The sequence below is a fragment of the Pteropus vampyrus genome, unplaced genomic scaffold (genome assembly GCF_000151845.1).
Source record: "Pteropus vampyrus isolate Shadow unplaced genomic scaffold, Pvam_2.0 Scaffold75, whole genome shotgun sequence".
NCBI classification, from domain to species: Eukaryota; Metazoa; Chordata; class Mammalia; order Chiroptera; family Pteropodidae; genus Pteropus; species Pteropus vampyrus.
Window position 1 is genome coordinate 4,137,453 of NW_011888856.1, and position 13,578 is coordinate 4,151,030.

Below are 13,578 nucleotides of genomic sequence, written 5' to 3' on the forward strand. Positions count from 1 at the left end.
TATTCTTGATGAGCCTAGTGGATGTGATGTGGCCAGACAAGCCCCCTGGGAAAGCAAGCACTTGCTTGCTGCTCTGTTTTCAGCCCTCTGATTTATTCATAACTGGTAAAATTTATAATTACTTAATTTCTTCTTAACTTGTTTTCTCTGTCTTCCCATTGGAATGCCAGCATTTAAGATAGAGACCACCACATTTGTCCTGTTGATGAAGAGATACTAAGCGCCTGCTGTACCACTTCATACATATGCACTGAATGATCTGGAGAAATAAATGCAGGATCTTAGTTGAGGTGGGCTGGGGGAACTTCCTGCAGCCCGAGCACTGCCGGTGTCACTGTGGGACTCCCAGCGCCCTCTCCCCCAAGGGACCCTGGTTAAGCTTCCAGGCAAGTATTCTCCTCTGATGGGATCTCCCATCCCGGACCATGGAAGGGCCACTCTGATGCAGGAAGGGTTCAGCTGGTGGCCCTTTTATACTAATTAAGATATGTGCCATGTTCGATACCCTCTCCTTTGTGCAGCTCAGCCTTCCCATCCCGATGGAAAGCAGGCGTGCGCGGCGTTACAGGGGCAGAACCACTCTGCTCTCCCTGAAGAGCTTACGTATGTTGTCTAATTTCCAACTACATACTTGCATAAGTGAATTAGCTGACTTCGTCTCCAGGTCAGCCCAGGGAAGGGTGAAGAAAGACGAACTTATTGAGGGAACACAATGTAATTGATTTTCTTTAATACAGTTTTGGGGGAAGAAATATATCCTGAAATGGGATGGTCAAATTGTCTCTCAAAGGGCTTCTTACAGGCTCTGGACGTTCATACCTAAGACTTACTTCTATCACCGCTATGAAGACCTCCAGATCCCTCCATTTCCAATGCCTAGTGGTTTTAAATCTTACTTTCCCACGTTCTATTATTCCGGCCACTGAAAACAATTTTGTTTTTCTTAATAAAATTTAAATTTAGAGCCACATCAATCAGTTGACACTGGTTTCTCGAAGTGCGGCTTTTTCTTGGAGTATGTCTTATCCTTTTCTATGCGACCACTGGATAAACCAGACACTTTAGTCAGCAGCCCTATTTGTCACAATCAGTGACGGGATTCAAAGAAAGCTGCCCTCTGGAGCCTCCACTCAAGAGATGGAACCATCATCAACTTTACTTAGTATGAAGATGAAGACCTTTGGGTATAGCAGATACCTGCATAGGTGTTTGGCAGGAATAAAAATTTACTTCCCATTTCTATTGTTTAGAAGTACTTGACATGGCCTTGAAAGAGAAGGTAGAAATAGAACCAAGTTATTATGCCCCTACTGTAAGACAAATACCTTATAGCAACTCTACAAGGTAGTTAATATGACCTCTATTTGATCAAGGTGGATGCCAAGTTCAGAGGCTGATGAATGTGAAGTGTTTCTCTAACCATCTTATCTGTGCTTCAGTGGAAGAAAGTCAAACATTTATTGCTGATATTTAGCCGTCTACAACTGAGGTTAACTGCTACGCAGGAAGACAATTTAACCACATAAGATAGCACATATGGAGGGCCTGGCTCACTCTAAGGGCTTCGGGCAGCATGCCCTGTCGTAAAAGTGAAATTTCCCATGGGAATTCTTTCTTCAACATGTTCAGCTTCCTGCCTCTGGCCATTTCATAGTGCTTGATTACATATTGTTTTCTTTCAGAGTGGATACAAGCAGCGCCAAAAGGTTTAAAAGAATCACAGTGCTAGATTAATTTTTTTTTTTTTTAAAGGAAGGGGGATGATGAGAAATGGGTCTCTTAAACACGTTGGGTGAGAATGATAATAACATCTTTTCAAAGAACATTGGGACACCTTAGTTCTGGAGAATATTTTACTCAGAAAAAATAAACTTTCAAAGAGAATTAATTGGTTGATAAATGGGCTGCCTCTTTAGTGACTGATAAATCTAACCTTGAGTTTGACCAGATGTTAAGAAACTGGTCTAAATTATGAGAGTATAAATATTCCCATTCTCAAAGTTCTTTATATTAAATAGTATTTAATCACAAAACATCACTGGAAGAATCTTGAGGATTAGCTGTTTCATCTGTTATATTCCTTAACACCATGTTTCTAAATTTTTCTCTATTTTTTTTTTTCAGGTGAGGCAACCCTTGGTTGACCTCACAGATTGCAAGGACCTTGTCAGTTTACAATCCCTTATTTTTTATTTTTTTGTGCCTACAGCACCTGGTCTTCCTAGATGGTCTCCCATCCAAGTACTAACCCAGGGCTGACCCTCTTAGCTTCTGAGATCAGACGAGATCAGGCTTGTTCAGGGTGGCATGGCCGTAGACTTTTTTCTCTAATTTTTAAAAGGATTTTTTTTCTTCTACCAAACTCACATGTATTATGGAAACTATTTACTAACTGCATAATTGGGTGTAGTACTGTTCTATAAATTATAACTAGTGAACTTTGAATGAATCCTTTCCTCAAAGAATTTTACTATTAAAATCTGGCTATATAATTTACGAACCTTAAATGGTTTGGCTTCTGTGCAGGCTTTTATATACGTTCCTTATCATTAAATATCAGAGATTTTCAGATCTTCCCTTCCATTACGCTTTATTCTCTTCTTTTCCTTTAGTAGTTCCTTTTCCTCCTTTTAATTTTAGGGTTCCAAGATTCTCTCATTTGAGCTTCGTCAGAACTCCCTGGGTCCACAGGGAGCAAAGCTCACAGGAGTCAATTGTGCTATGCTTGGGGAGACTCCGCACACAGACCGGAAGCACCTTTTTGCTGATAGTCCAGCAGTGTCCTTCCATCTGCAGAACATGACTCTGCTCTGTATCGCCCAAGTTTATCATATTTCTGCTTCTGTTGTCCAGATGTTCTGTTAATGTGGTTCTTCTTGTTATCCTGTGGTGACTTCCTCAAGGCTTTTCATTTCCACGCAGTCATATTGGTATAAAGAATTGGTATCTATCACCACCACCAACTGTGTTTTGTACGAATAAGAGATATCAAATGTGTAAAGAAAAGGTTATAATTTTTATATCTAGTTTATCAGTAGCCTCTTCAAACTCTTAACACCCTCTTCTTCAGCCATATTTTCATCTTACCCAATATTTGCCTTCATATCTAAGTCTACCAAGAATCAATGAATATAGAAATGAGATGACTTTGCAAGCGATAAGAAATGTCATTGTTTGATAGGTCAAGAGAGATCTATAAATGTCATGTTTCACCTACCACATCTCTCTACCCAAACCTCAAATCTCTTTCGTAATTCATTTTCCATAATTTATAATAATTCCTCTCCTTGAGAGGTCAGTGGACTGGGATCAAAACAGGCTGAATGCCAGCCAGATTTAAGAAAGGCCAGCAGAACTATCAGAAGGCTTGATGTAAGGACGTGATCTTTATGATATGGAGCCATAATATGGAGGCATATCAACAAACAAGAGGCAAAACCTGAAATGTTGCAGAGCAGGGGTAAAGAAAAAAAAAGCAAACCTCAGCCTGGGAGGAGCCGGAGAGGCACTGCCTCAATTCAGCACCACGGAGAGCACCAGCCACAGGCCCTGCTAATCTGAGGTTCCCTATTGATGGCAACTTAAGTGTCCTCCACAGAGAAAGCCTGGAGCCAGTGTCTGTGGTTTATGGAATGCTCAAAAGATAAATTGAGGCGGGGTAGGTATCCCGGCAAAAACAATCTAGTTGTCCGTTTTTCTATATATTTGTCAGAATATTCCTCTAAGACTTTACATGTCCGGAAATGCAGGAAAACCCTTTTTTTAAAAAAAAATTTCTTAACAAAATCCATGAAAGATTGTAATATAATTTTGATACACCAGGGGCAGTTGCTCACAACTGTGCGGTACAACCCCCCCCCACCCCGCTCCAAAAGAACTATTGTCCAATTTCCTAAAACTTCTAAGCACATTGGTTCTAGTTTACCCTCTAGGGTTTTATGCTGTAAGTCAAATGCCTTTTCACTTGACAATCCTTGCCGTCCTTGAAAGAAGCTAATGGGTCCCCTCTCAGCCTCTCTGCTCGAGGCTAATCATACCCTATTTCTTCACCTGATGCTTAAAGACACCATGACTTTCTTCTATCTGTGCTCTTGTTTGCAAAGACCGTCCTAAAATTCGTGCCTTAAAATAAGTGCCAGTATTCCGGGCATAGTCTGAGGCAAGCATGTTTATCTCTCTCAGGATTATTAACTCACCGTTTGGATCTGGAACCCTATGAGTGCGGCCTGAGATGGCACTGGTGATACTTAAGGACCATTCACTGTGGGCTTACCCTGACAGTACCATCGACTAAAATGCTCGGGGGCTTTACCCAGAGTTATTGATCAAAGTCTCCTCAGTTTTAAACTTCTATAATTGATTTTGAAAATCTAAGTGCATACTTTTATCCAAGTTAAATTAATCTTGATACCTGTCCCATGGTTCAGCCTATTAGTGATATAGGGAAGAGGCATGAGAACTACACAAATGGACTAAGTATTAGACCAAATCGTATTGAGAGTGTGCAATGTGCTGCCAGACCACAGGGAATCTACGGAACGAAGAAAGATTCCTGCTGAGGTTACTAGCAAATTATATACCCATACCATGAAATAAAAACTTGGGAGATTCATCCTATCTTGCATCATTAGGATGTTTAAAAATCTTTAATTATAAAATGCTCCTCTTGATTTGAGTATTCTGAAGAGTCTGATGAGTACAGTTGCAGATTACAGATTCGAATCCTTAAAAAGATAAAGCCAAGGACAGACTCATGCTTCCTCCAAGAAAATGATTCTAAGAAATCCTTAAAATGTGCCCTCATGCTAGAAACCTGATACATTATATTTAGGGCACCTGTCTAATTTATCGTTTTAAGGTTTGATATTAATGACAGAAAAAAAAGTGAGTTTTGATAGAAATTAAATGTAAGAAACCCAAAATGGCTTCCAGTATTTGTTACTTCCTCCTGTAAAAACCAAAAAACTAAGTCCTTTTCAATAATCCACTTAAAATTTTTGTCAGTAATAATACTCATAAGAATCCACTTTTAAAGGCTGAAAATAATAACATTCACCCTCAGTCCCTTAGCATACACTGATTAACTGCCGGCCAAGAAGATGCATAAGAAATGGCCTCCATTTTCAAAGAAAGAGTGGGGAATTGGTTAAGGGAACAAGAAGTGTACTACGAGGAATAAAGATGCTATTCTGAATTAATATACAAAGTTACAAGGGGCCACTTCTGCATCGAGGTAGGTAATAACAGGAAAAATGGGATAATATTTTGTTAAATACTTTAAGGACATCTTAGATCATGTGAAATTTTTTTTTTATCATTTTGTATGATCTCAATTCAAGTGAGATTTAAGAATTTATGTTTATTCAGATTATGCTCACTAAATCTTGGGAATTTGTATAATATATGATGTTTTTACAGGATCACAGGATTTCAAGATTACAATAATTTTATTCAACCTCTTGCCAAGAGCAGGCTTGTCTATAGTAATTCAGAGAAGCACCGCTAGGTAGCCATCTCTAGTTTCTGGCATCTCTCCCATCTTCACTGAAGACCTGCTAAGATTTTTTCAGTTCCATTACCTATAAATGTGAAACAGACAAGCTTCTTAGGTTCTACCATCTCTCCAACCATTCATGCATGTCTTAGCATATGGATCCCATTCCTTGTCCTACCGATAATGCTACTGCTTACAAACAACAGAGCCAAGAACAGTCTATCACCAGGGAACAGATTCTTAAAGAGCTCGTCATTGGGCTTCCCCACGATACCCATGTATCCCCACTGTCAGCCACAACACAAAGCAGCCCTGACTCCTCTTGCAACGTAAACACTGACTAGTAAGATAGGTATGAGAAAATGGCTGCTGTGACCACTGGGAAGATACATGGAGATGATAACAAGAAACGAAGAGTTGGAAAGCTAATAGCATTCCCACCCAGAAAGAATTTATAATTCACAATCATCTTGCTTCCCTCGGCAATATTCCAGAAAGGTTTCAGTGTTAATGAAATCTGCGGAGTAGTTCTTACACTTCGGAGGAAAGGTGATTTATAAACACAAGCTATTTTTACTGACTGTAGATCCCTAGCCAGTTCTTTATGAGGTCAGGGGACCCAAGAGGCAAGAAGTGCAGTGATTAAAAAGCATCAGTGATGGCAGTTCCTTCTAAGTGACTTTCCTGACAGAAGCATCGGGTAGGGTCTACTTTTCATGCATCAGTTCGCGACGAGATAACTCATCCTGGGAGTGCCATCCTCCAGAATTCCTACGGCGACCGCCTTGAAGGGACCAAGCACAGCTCCCATGAACAAGCTTAAACTGAACTGTGGTCCATTAGATGGACTGTCAGTGCCTGTCAGAAGACAAAACAGGGCATCCCTACCACAAATGGGGTCTATTTAACCTGTTGGTTTTTAAACATGAAAGGGATGGCATGGAAATAAAAGAAACGCTCTGCCTCCGGTTCTGAGCAAGCAGAGATGACTACCTGGACTATCCTGAGCTGGAAAGCTCTAAGGGTGGGACTTTTTTGGACACTTAGGGGAAAGGTGATCTGGGACTAGAAGATGGGATCGCCCACCATGGAAACGGCTGCTTTCGTCTTTGTGTGTGTATGTGTGTCTGTGAGCGTGTGCGTGTACTCGTGCGTGCACACGTGATGATGGAGGCCAGAAGGAGGAACACACTGATCCACTGTGAGCAGAATGGTGAAGAGTGGGGGTGTGGAGTCAGAATCCTGACTTCCACTTGTTATCTGGACCCTTTCGGCTGTGGGATCTTGTGCCTGTCCCTGGACTTCTGTGTAAATTCTCTCATCTGTAAAATGAAGATTGACATAGTTCCTGTTTCATAGGATGACTTTAGTATTAAATGAGATAATAGATGTAAAAATTCTGACCAAAATAGCTAGCACACGGTAAGTACTCAAAAATATTAGTGTTATATTTTCAGTATGCTAGGTATAATATAGGGAAGAGGAGGGTGCTTAACAAACGATTACAAAATGGATTGAAACAAACATAACAAGACTGACATGAATTATGATCATTTTGAGGGAAATTATATTACCAATGAGAGTTTTTAAATTTTTTTATTCCTTTTATACATTCTTCAGTGCATAAAGGTTAAAATTAATGCTATCATGATTTAAGGTTAAAATTAATGCTATCATGGTGCAGATGTGTCATGTTTTTTTTTCTAAAAAAATTAAATTTTAACAACCATTTACACAAATATCTAACTTTATAGGATTAAAGAAAACGAAGTGTGAGAGATTGACTTGCTGAGCAACCTCCACAAGGCACAGCTTCCTCTTCGTAAAACAGACACCTGCCATCTGTTATTCCAGGTTGAAAATGGTGAAACAATTTAGAAGTCAAAATACAGTTTCGTGAGGCTCTCATGAAATTGCCCACAAAGGAGATTCTTTCATGACCTTTATTCTTTGGAAAGCCTTCATCATTCCTGCTACCAGATGTCTCCAAGACACAGAGGCTCCACCAGCTCAGTGACAGCCCCTCAGCCTCGCTAATCGAGGACACCATCGGGAGAGGCCAGTCTTAGCCTCTGATGTACACGGTGCGTGTGTGCACGCACACATATGCACACACATGCACACACATGCCCGCCATGAGCTGGCCTCTGTGCTTATCAGCGAGAACACTTCCCATTTCTGAGTTCCATCTAAAAAGTTGGGGAGGTGGTGGTTGGCAGTTCTGCTAGTTAATAATCTCTCCTTCAGCCTTTTTCAGACTAGCAAACGTTTTCTTTCAAATTTGGGGACTGACATAATGTTATCAATTTCCCATCGTGTCACGTAAAACCATTTAAAAATTCCTCCACCATTGCCACCATCCTTTATTAAAGAGCAAGACATTTTTAACCCTAATGAAGTTGACAGGACGCAGAGATGGAGAAAGGTTAGTCCTTCAGTGCTACGAAAGACAGATGGCGACCTTAACACGCACCGGCACTCATGCACAAACACGCTCTATGTCACTGGCTGCTGCACAGTGAAAATCCTGTCTCAGGCTGGCAGAGTCCTCGGTCCCCAGCTCCCTGGACTCCCTTAGGCTGAGATCCCTGCTCGTTGCCATTTGCTTTGATTCTGTGGGGCTGACTTCATATAAATGTCCCCCAGGAGCTATCACTCAAGTCTAAGCAACAGAGGTACAATTTTTTTTTTTTTTAAATCTCCTACTCTTATGGGAGAGTTTTAAGCTGGTTCATCCCATTTCCACAATAGATTTTGAAACTGACTTTAAAAATCTGAGATGCGTGCAGCCATGTGGCAGCTGCTCTCCCTCCTTCTGTCCTCAAGGGCACACCCAAGCTGCCCTTTCATGCTCCTGCCACATGGCGGGGGTTGGGGGAGGGTGAGGACAAACCCACCAAAGGGGGCGGGGAAGAGAGTGAGGAAGAGGAATCCTGCTCAGCTTCCATCAGACTGTTGGGACACGATGCTGTGTGTGGTGGGGCACGAAAGACTCTTTCAGGCTCAGCGAGGACCGAACTCCTTCTGTCAGAGCATGACGTGACCTCCCCTTCAGAGCCTCTCAAGACAGGACCCCTTGGGGTGCTTCTCCAGGGCCAGGATAGTCTCCAGGTGTTGAATGCATATGAAGATAACTCCAGAAAACTGCAGGCCCTGATTCCCCGTGGGCAATACCCCCATTCGAGAATACCCGGTCAGAGGATTCCTCTAAGACTGCGAACTATTTGGAAAGTCTGGAGTTGGTGGTTGGATTTCATCCATATCCAAAAAGGATTTCTCAGAGATTTCTGGAACGCACGGCAGGTCCCGTTCCTTCTTGGGGGACTGTGCGGAAGAAGTTATTCCCTAAGGGCCTACTGCCACTACCCATGAGGCATCCTGTGGGCTTGGGATTTCCCTCTACGGTCACCTGAGGTACCTGAGGTCTTCCTGGTTAGTCTCAGATGAGAGCTGGATGCGAGAGTCTCTTCCAGTGCCCAGGAAACCACCCTGAGACAGCTCGATTTCCCTAACTCCTCTGTGTTCTCCATTGCGATCCATTCTTTTAATGAACCCAAGAGGCTAATTCTGACCTGCCTAGGGCAACTAGCACATCAGTGCGAGGCTTTTACAGACAGATGTTTTGTAAAACGCAGAACCCAGTGAGCCACAGTCCTTTGCAGTCCCTGTCATGAGCAACATGTTAAAATTATTTCAAGGTAGGAATGCGAGCTTAGGTCAATTTATCAGCAACTCGCATGTGGAACACTGTAAAAATCAGGTGACTTATCTTTGTTTAAAACTAACTTCATGTGTGTCAAGCTTTTAGATCAGAGCAGCAGACAATATCTTACGGTCTGTTCGTTAGCTGTCACAGTTTCCCCCTTCACTGCGTGGCAGAAGCCGTTTCTGTGTTTCACTGCTTTTCAGTACCGCCATCGACAGTATCTCCCAGAGCCCAGAAATGATTTGCTATTACGTTAATCATTAGGAATTATTTCCAACTGGCAAGGAGATCGAGTCTGAAACTGGCTTTAAAGTCACGTGAAGGAGGCCCCAGACAGCACAGCTTAGTTCCAGGTCGGCTTCTTTTTCTTTTTCTTTTATTAATCCTTTCCTCTCTCAATTTTTCCCACATGAGACCTCACGGCACCAGAGCAATTATGACAACAATGCCTTTCATTTTCTCATTAGTTCCCTGGTACTCCAAACGACCACTCTGAGCTGGAAAGGGCGGAAAGGCACACGGATGATGAATAAGTGACCTGCCCAGGCCAGGTACAGGCTGACACCTCCCGCTGTCTTGTGGCGTTTGAGTTTTGACAATCACTGCTTTCGAGGTGTCTGTGATACCTGCAGGCAGAGGACAGGGACGGGAGCGTAGCTAGGACCAGGCCCGCTCGCAGGGGCCTTCCTGTCTGTGGTCTCTCTGCTCTTCACGACAATCCTGTGAGAGAAGTGTTGTCACCCAGACCTTTAAAGCTGGTGCAGAGGGGCTTCGATATGTCCTTGTTCCCATGGTCACAGAATCAGCCACAGGCAAAGCGGAGATTTCAGCACCCGACTCAAACCCTGGTGCCCAGAAAGCAACGAAGATGCCCACAGCAAGCCCAGCTCCTTCCCCTGTGTCTGGCAGAAGCGGGCCTGCAGGACCCCCGATCGCCCAGCCAAACATAAATACCCCAGTCAGCAACTCTTTCTTGCTTCGTAGATCATTGGCTTTATTTCATTGGCTCTAAGTCACAGTGTAACTAAATTGAGTAAACGCATTAATTTCTCAGAAGTGTGAGTTAGAGCTCAAGTCGCCTGGTTCCGGCCCAGCTTGGTGACGGGCTGGGGACCGCGGATGCACAAACGAAGAGGAGGAGACTCAGGCACAGATGATTTCTAACCCGGGAGCCTCCGATTTCCAGGTGCACGTCTGAGGGGCTGTTTTGGTCAATGCCTGGTTTTTGATTTTCCAAATTTGTCGATTGTTTATATTTTGTTTTTAGAAAGTGGATGTCTGCTTCTACTACCAGTTTTGTTTTAGGATAAAATGTTTCGCCCTCAGTTTTCACCGAGTAGCAGAACAGAGATCTCAGAGAACCAGAAAAGTTTAGAATATGGTGGGGAGGGAGGTCATTTTGCATGAAATCAAGTAGGACAGGGGCTTTAAGGGAGAAGTGATTGGAAAGGGGCAGTTTTAAATGGTGATGAAGACCAGATGGTCTGCTACCTGCTGTTTACTATTAGGAGATATTGGTAGAGAGGCAGCACCCCATCAAAGCACGGGACACAGCCAGAGCCTACACCTCTACGGAAAAAGACATGTTCTAAAGAGAAACCCAACAAGCTATGGAAGAAGTAACTATGGTGCCCAGAATTCAGTCCCTTGGTCATACCACTTACTGGCCCAAGTGCCATCCTCCCTGCCTCCTCCCTCCCTGCCTCCTTCCTCCCTCCCTCCCTCTTTCCTTCTCTCCCTCTCTCCCTTCCTACTTCCCTCCCTCACTTCCTTCCTCAATGCTTTCTTGCTGCCATATCCAGAACAAACACTAAGTCAGACTTGTGGAGAATAGAGTGACAAATCAGTGGTCTTCAAGGAGATCATGAAGCCCATAAAAGAATAAAGTATTTAGCAATGGCGTAACTTAAGGACATTGTACTTTCTGTGGCATTTGACTATGAGCATGGATAATTTTAAAATAAAAAAAAAAAGAAACAAAGTCATTAGAATAAGTACATTAGAATATATAAATACTCATGGGACTTTCTCTGTGACTCAAACACTTAAATAAATTCCCAGCCTTAAAGGTTTCCACGTTCTAATATTTTTCAATTGGAATTTTATTCTTTTACTCCCCAATATTCTACCACTAATATCAACCCAGGTTGATAACAAAATGATAAGTCACACTGAAAAGCAACTCATGACTTTGGATAAAAATAGACCCTGGTCAAGTTATATTTCATTCTATGGAAAGTGTTCAGTATACAACCCACAGTGTCCTAATTGACATAGCAGCATCCTGTAATTACCCCTAAAGGCCATTTGATTTGATAATATATTCACCACCCTGCATAATTTACATAATGTTTTACAATTATCCATTAATATGCAAATGTTAGGCTAAAGATTATGTGGCCCAGAAATGCAATGCAAGTATTTCTCTGACGATCACAGTCTCCATGCATATAGAGAGCTAACCCAAAAGGCCTTTCAATTTTAGTGAAGAAATGACTTATGGCCATCAAGAAATGTGAACGAGCACAACTCATTGTCATATCTGCAGTCACGTTACATCCAACAAGCAGTTATTCAGTCTGGGCACTAGGCTGGGTGCCCGGGGTAGGAGGGGAACTACATTTTCCTCTCCTTCTGTGAGGGCCTCCATGGTATTAGAAAGCCTGTCAAAACTAGCACCAACCGAAGGTGGGAAGTAAAGGTTAGACGCATGCATCCTTTGGACATGTAATTACCATGATCATAACTTGCCAGGTGAATATTATGACACACTAATATCAGATAAACCTTCCTTCTTCCCCTTTCCCCAATGATAATTGATCTAGAAAGGGAAAAGAAAATGAAAGTAGGGAAAGGAAGATATACCTATGTCACCCCAGCATCACTGTTGGTGTGTTAATGTTCTCATACCAGGAAATTCAGCTACCGTTCCCATAGCAACTGCAGCTCGCCTCCTGGACCTGGTAAATCAAGTTACAAAAATTAAGCCCACTTTAAAGCATGAGGAAACACTGCCCCAAGCGAAGAGGCCACAGTGAGGTCGAGTTTCACGTTAACGAAGTGGCCAGCTCTCTCCAAGGGGACACCCCGGGGTCACTCCCAACAGTAGCTCACCACGCGCTGTTCCTCAGGGGGAGCGATGTTTCCTTACACTGCGACCACCTGACCATGTACCGACCATGTCTGCGAGCCCAGGAATTACAGAAGGATCAAAGAAGATAAACAGACACCTATTCCCTAGACACTAAGGCAAGGGATGTGACTGTATCATCCACCCAGTAGATGGAGCACAATATGCATGCTTACTATTTCTCATGAACGCCAGGTCTTGATGAAAGCCCAGGAAAGAAAAGGTGACAGGGGTCTGCAACTTGAGTGCAGGTCAAGGTTTCAAGTCTCATGTGATTGTCAGTCAATTCATTATGGTGACACTTGGACAAAGTCTGACCTTATTACCTGACCTTATTAGCTGAAGATTGCATTTTAAATCAATAAGTAAGTTTTTCTGAATAACTAAACCTTGACTAATATTAATCCAATTAGGATTTCTTTATTATGCCAGCACTCATTTTTAGGTTCAATAAGGAATCTAAATCTTTTAAAGAGACACTAATAAAAGACCCTGCGCTTAGTATTGAACAAAGTTTAAAAAGTTATAAGACATGCTCTTGCTTTTCCTCTCTGATTAGTACAACGAATTAGTATAGTACGTGAACTTCAAAATCGTCAGCAGACATCAGCATTGTCTAAAGGTTACCCATACAAAGACATTAAAGGACATGTTATTTAATCATAAATATCCTAGAACTAGGGTCACGCTTTTTGTCTCCATCATGACTTCTACTTTCATTCCACATGTCAGCTGTCCCCTTCAACAGTCACGCCTGAGAGGACTGAGAAAATTCACTATCACCAGGGTCAATAAATTCCAATACTCAAGACAGACTCCTGTCTTACCTCCTTAACTATTTCAAGTATTCCAACTGCTATAGTTCTTCAACCTCACCAAAACCTCAAGCACAACCAGCCCCCTCCCACCTCCATGTCCTTTTTCTCCTGTCTAGAGTCTCTGGTCCATTATTACAATCTGTCTTCCAAGGTCCCTACACTCCTTTGTCCTTCCAATCTTCCTGCCCATCCCCCTGTTGTAATCTTAACCATGGAGAGGCCCAGCGGGCCACCTTCTCTGTGCAGAACCGCTGGCTTTTCTTTTGTGTTCTCTGATCTGAATATGCATCTATTTTGACAGTGAAAGCACTATAATCCTAGCAAACAGGAGGAACAAATCAAGAATAAGAGTGTTGCTTGCCTTGAGCAGCATTCCGGTTATCTGGGAAGAAGGGACAAATCAACCCTGTGAGTCACTGAAAGAAGACTC

The 13,578-nt window shown here is 42.5% G+C and overlaps 1 protein-coding gene and 1 pseudogene across 1 annotated transcript in view; both read right to left on the minus strand.

Moving 5' to 3' along the window:
• ELMO1 (engulfment and cell motility 1) overlaps window positions 1-13,578 on the minus strand; it is a 495,575-nt gene that overhangs the window by 182,368 nt on the left and 299,629 nt on the right. The window lies entirely within an intron of this gene.
• LOC111741283 lies at window positions 2,201-2,319 on the minus strand (annotated as a pseudogene).